This window comes from Bombina bombina, chromosome 1, assembly GCF_027579735.1.
Source record: "Bombina bombina isolate aBomBom1 chromosome 1, aBomBom1.pri, whole genome shotgun sequence".
In the NCBI taxonomy this organism is placed as follows: Eukaryota; Metazoa; Chordata; class Amphibia; order Anura; family Bombinatoridae; genus Bombina; species Bombina bombina.
Genome location: NC_069499.1, coordinates 1,441,726,053 through 1,441,732,052, shown reverse-complemented (window position 1 = coordinate 1,441,732,052; position 6,000 = coordinate 1,441,726,053).

The window sequence follows — 6,000 nt, the reverse complement described above, 5'->3', positions numbered from 1 at the left end:
TTCATATGTTATTTCTTAGACCTTGAAGGCCGCTTCTAATCTAAATGCATTTTGATATTTTTTTACCACTAGAGGGCATTAGTTCATGTGTTTCATATAGATAACATTGAGCTCATGCACGTGAATTTACCATGGAGACAGCTCTGATTGGCTAAAATGCAAGTCTGTCAAAAGAACTGAAATAAGGGGACAGTCTGCTGAGGCTTAGATACAAGGTAATTACAGAGGTAAAACGTGTATAATTATAACTGTGTTGGTTATGCAAAACTGGGGAATTGGTAATTAATGGCTAGATTTAGAGTTTTGCGTTAGAAGGGGTGCGTTAGCTACTCATGCTTTTTTTTTCCCCGTACCTTTTAAATACCGCTGGTATTTAGAGTTCACAGAATGGCTGTGTTAGGCTCCAAAAAGGGAGCGTACAGGCATATTTACCGTCACTGCAACTCTCAATACCAGCGGTGCTTACGGACGCGGCCAGCTTCAAAAACGTGCTCGTGCACGATTTCCCCATAGGAAACAATGGGGCAGTTTGAGCTGAAAAAAAACCTAACACCTGCAAAAAAGCAGCGTTCAGCTCCTAACGCAGCCCCATTGTTTCCTATGGGGAAACACTTCCTAAGTCTGCACCTAACACCCTAACATGTACCCCGAGTCTAAACACCCCTAACCTTACACTTATTAACCCCTAATCTGCCGCCCCCGCTATCACTGACCCCTGCATTACACTTTTAACCCCTAATCTGCCGCTCCGTACACCGCCGCAACCTACGTTATCCCTATGTACCCTTATCTGCTGCTCCTAACACTGCCGACCCTTATATTATAATTATTAACCCCTATCTGCCCCCCCCAATGTCACTGCCACCTACCTACAATTATTAACCCCTAATCTGCTGACCAGACCTCACCGCTACTATAATAAAGTTATTAACCCCTAATCCGCCTCACTCCCACCTCAAAAACCCTATAATAAATAGTATTAACCCCTAATCTGCCCTCCCTAACATTGCCGACACCTAACTTCAATTATTGACCCCTAATCTGCCGACCGGACCTCGCCGCTACTCTAATAAATGGATTAACCCCTAAAGCTAAGTCTAACCCTAACACTAACACCCCCCTAAGTTAAATATAATTTTTATCTAACTAAATAAATTAACTCTTATTAAATAAATTAATCCTATTTAAAGCTAAATACTTACCTGTAAAATAAACCCTAATATAGCTACAATATAACGAATAATTATATTGTAGCTATTTTAGGATTAATATTTATTTTACAGGCAACTTTGTATTTATTTTAACTAGGTACATTAGCTATTAAATAGTTAATAACTATTTAATAGCTACCTAGTTAAAATAATTACAAAATTACCTGTAAAATAAATCCTAACCTAAGTTTCAATTAAACCTAACACTACACTATCAATAAATTAATTAAATAAAATACTTACAATTATCTACAATTAAACCTAACACTACACTATCAATAAATTAATTAAATAAAATACCTACAAATAAATACAATTAAATAAACTAACTAAAGTACAAAAAATAAAAAAGAACTAAATTACAAAGCATAAAAAAATAATTTACAAACATTATAAAAATATTACAACAATTTTAAGCTAATTACACCTACTCTAAGCCCCCTAATAAAATAACAAAGCCCCCCAAAATAAAAAAATGCCCTACCCTATTCTAAAATAAAAATTGAAAAGCTCTTTTACCTTACCAGCCCTTAAAAAGGCCTTTTGCGGGGCATGCCCCAAAGAAAACAGCTCTTTTGCCTGTAAAAAAAAACATACAATACCCCCCAACATTACAACCCACCAACCACATACCCCTAATCTAACCCAAACCCCCCTTAAATAAACCTAACACTAAGCCCCTGAAGATCTCCCTACCTTATCTTCACCACGCCGGGTATCACCGATCTATCCAGAAGAGGCTCCGAAATCTTTATCCAAGCCTAAGCGGGGGCTGAAGAGGTCCATCATCGGGCTGAAGAGGTCCATCATCCGGCTGAAGTCTTGATCCAAGCAGGGGCTGAAGAGATCCATGATCCGGCTGAGGTCTTGATCCAAGCGGGGGCTGAAGAGATCCATCATCGGGCTGAAGAGGTCCATCATCCGGCTGAAGTCTTCTATCAAGCAGCATCTTCAATCTTCTTTCTTCCGGCTCCATCTTCATCCCACCGACGCGGAACATCCATCCTGGCCGACGACTTCCCGACTAATGACGGTTCCTTTAAGGGATGTCATCCAAGATGGCGTCCCTTCGAATTCCGATTGGCTGATAGGATTCTATCAGCTAATCGGAATTAAGGTAGGAAAATTCTGATTGGCTGATGGAATCAGCCAATCAGATTCAAGTTCAATCCGATTGGCTGATTGGATCAGCCAATCGGATTGAGCTCAGATTCTATTGGCTGATCGGAACAGCCAATAGAATGTGAGCTCAATCTGATTGGCTGATTGGATCAGCCAATCGGATTGAACTTGAATCTGATTGGCTGATTCCATCAGCCAATCAGATTATTCCTACCTTAATTCCAATTGGCTGATAGAATCCTATCAGCCAATCAGAATTTGAGGGATGCCATCTTGGATGACGTCCTTTAAAGGAACCTTCATTCGTCGGTAGTCCGTCGGTGAAGAAGGATGGCTCCGCGTCGGCTGCTTGAAGATGGTCCTGCTCCGGCCAGATGGAAGAAGATAGAAGATCCCGCCTGGATGAAGATGTTTTCTGGTCCGGATGTCCTCTTCTTGCCCAATAGGATGAAGACTTTGGACCCTCTGGAGGAGCTCTTCTTGTCGGATATGATGAAGACTTCGGACCCTCTTCTGGACGGATCGGTGATACCTGGCGTGGTGAAGACAAGGTAGGGAGATCTTCAGGGGCTTAGTGTTAGGTTTATTTAAGGGGGGTTTGGCTTAGATTAGGGGTATGTGGGTGGTGGGTTGTAATGTTGGGGGGGTATTGTATGTTTTTTTTTACAGGCAAAAGAGCTGTTTTCTTTGGGGCATGCCCCGCAAAAGGCCCTTTTAAGGGCTGGTAAGGTAAAAGAGCTTTACAATTTTTATTTTAGAATGGGGTAGGGAATTTTTTTATTTTGGGGGGCTTTGTTATTTTATTAGGGGGCTTAGAGTAGGTGTAATTAGCTTAAAATTGTTGTAATAATTTTATAATGTTTGTAAATTATTATTTTTTTTGTGACTTAGTTCTTTTTTATTTTTTGTACTTTAGTTAGTGTATTTATTTGTATTTAATTGTAGATAATTGTAGATAGTTTAGTTAATTAATTTATTGATAGTGTAGTGTTAGGTTTAATTGTAACTTAGGTTAGGATTTATTTTACAGGTAATTTTGTAATTATTTTAACTAGGTAGCTATTAAATAGTTATTAACTATTTAATAGCTATTGTACCTAGTTAAAATAAATACAAAGTTGCCTGTAAAATAAATATAAATCCTAAAATAGCTACAATATAATTATTATTTATATTGTAGCTATATTAGGGTTTATTGTAAAGGTAAGTATTTAGCTTTAAATAGGAATAATTTATTTAATAATATTTAATTTATTTCGTTAGAATAAAATTATATTTAACTTAGGGGGTGTTAGTGTTAGGGTTAGACTTAGCTTTAGGGGTTAATACAGTTATTATAGTAGCGGCGAGGTCCGGTCGGCAGATTAGGGGTTAATACTTGAAGTTAGGTGTTGGTGATATTAGGGAGGGCAGATTAGGGGTTAATACAATTTACTATAGGGTTTTTGAGGCGGGAGTGAGGCGGATTAGGGGTTAATACATTTATTATAGTAGCGGTGAGGTCCAGGTCGGCAGATTAGGGGTTAATAATTGTAGGTAGGTAGCGGCGACGTTGGGGGGGCAGATTAGGGGTTAATAAATATAATATAGGGGTCGGCGGTGTTAGGGGCAGCAGATTAGGGGTACATAGTTATAATGTAGGTTGCGGCGGTGTACAGAGTGGCAGATTAGGGTTTAAAAATAATATGCAGGGGTCAGCGATAGCGGGGGCGGCAGATTAGGGGTTAATAAGTGTAAGGTTAGGGGTGTTTAGACTCAGGGTTCATGTTAGGGTGTTAGGTGCAGACTTAGGAAGTGTTTCCCCATAGGAAACAATGGGGCTGCATTAGGAGCTGAACGCTGCTTTTTTTGCAGGTGTTAGGTTTTTTTTCAGCTCAAACTGCCCCATTGTTTCCTATGGGGAAATCGTGCACGAGCACGTTTTTGAAGCTGGCCACGTCCGTAAGTACCACTGGTATTTAGAGTTGCAGTGGCGGTAAATTATGCTCTACGCTCCCTTTTTGGAGCCTAACGCAGCCCTTCTGTGAACTCTAAATACCAGCGGAATTTAAAAGGTGCGGGGGAAAAAAGCATGCGTAGCTAACGCACTCCTTTGGCCGCAGAACTCTAAATCTAGCCGATAATTTGCATAATGGTACTTCTGCCTCTAAATATTTATAATAATAATAATAAATAATATGTCTTTTAAACTGTCATTGAAAAAAAAAAAAATCTGTTTGGGTCATTTATACTGAATGTGTTAACTGTCCATAAAAATTCCCTTAACATGACATCTGGTTTGCTGATATTAATTGTCTTGAGTTGTGTATGTTCCCTATAGGTATATTGCCTTGAGCATTTGAATATCTCTATATAACCCATGTGTAAATGCTGGAAAGTATATTTTAGGGGTTGAAAGAAATGTATTTAACTGTTTTCTTCTATTTGTGACACTACTTGACAGCTTCTTCTAAATCAATCAATTATTCACCCAAAACATTTTGGTAAGAATGTCTACAATATTGCAACACATTTTCATCTTTTGTTTATCATGTCTTTTTTATTATTTTTTTTACTTAAAGGGACAGTACACTGTAAAATAGTTTTTCCATAAATGTATTTTAAATGACTTGTTATACCAACTGCAGAGTATAAAATATTTGAGAAATTGCATTTTTCTGTTTATTTGTGTATCTGAAGTAGCTGGTTTTGTGCTTTGAAACCACAGCCTATTACAATGGGTTGAGCTTCAGGTAATATCACATCTCATTATGTTATCACTTTTATGTACACAGACTTGCTTCCTTATCTTATATTTGTCTAGAACACCAAAGCTCAATACATAGAGAGAACAATGGAAAATTATCATTGTATTACTTAACTATCATGCCCCCCACTGAGGGTGTAATCTCTTCTGCTGGCTGTGTTTACTTAGGCTTGTCAATAGCGTATACGCCAGTATCAAAACTTTCAGTATAGGTTGGGAAACCACAAGCTAAATCAGCTATTTCAAATGCTGAAATATGAGTAAAGGAGCTACTTGCAACCAATTTAATACACTCTAGCAGGTAAAAAGGATCATTGGGAATAATTTAAAGGGGAGAAAGTTTTTGGGTGAACTGTCTCTTTAATAAAACAGGGTTTGAAAATCATGATGCGTGTTATTACTAATCCATCTTAAAGTAAAACATGAATATTGAGCAGAAGAGATAGCCTATTAATTAAAACAAGTGATACATGGATCCTTTTTATATAAAGTGTGTCAGATCATTAAAAAAAATATACGTTGCAGAGTTTATCTTTTATGCAAGTTTTCTCCCTCACAAAAGCAAGGTTTAGGTACTAGACAGGGTTTCTTTTTCCCTTTCTATGTATATTATAAATGCTTTACACACCAGCACCCAGAAAATGAGTACAGTAAGTGCCCCTGCATTTCATTGTAAAATGCTCAGAAATTACAGTGCTTAACTTAAAACATTCAATAAAACTTCAGCAAAACTCCAAGTGCAGTCATCAATAACTCAACAGGTGCATCATTTTATTTGCTGCAATGAGGCTTAAAGGGCCAATAAACCTAAAAAATAATGTTATATAATTCTGCACATAGGTCAGAATTATATAACATTATATTAGCATTAGCTTTATGCAATCTAATATTGCCTGTGAATTTTTATAAAAAAGACTGTTT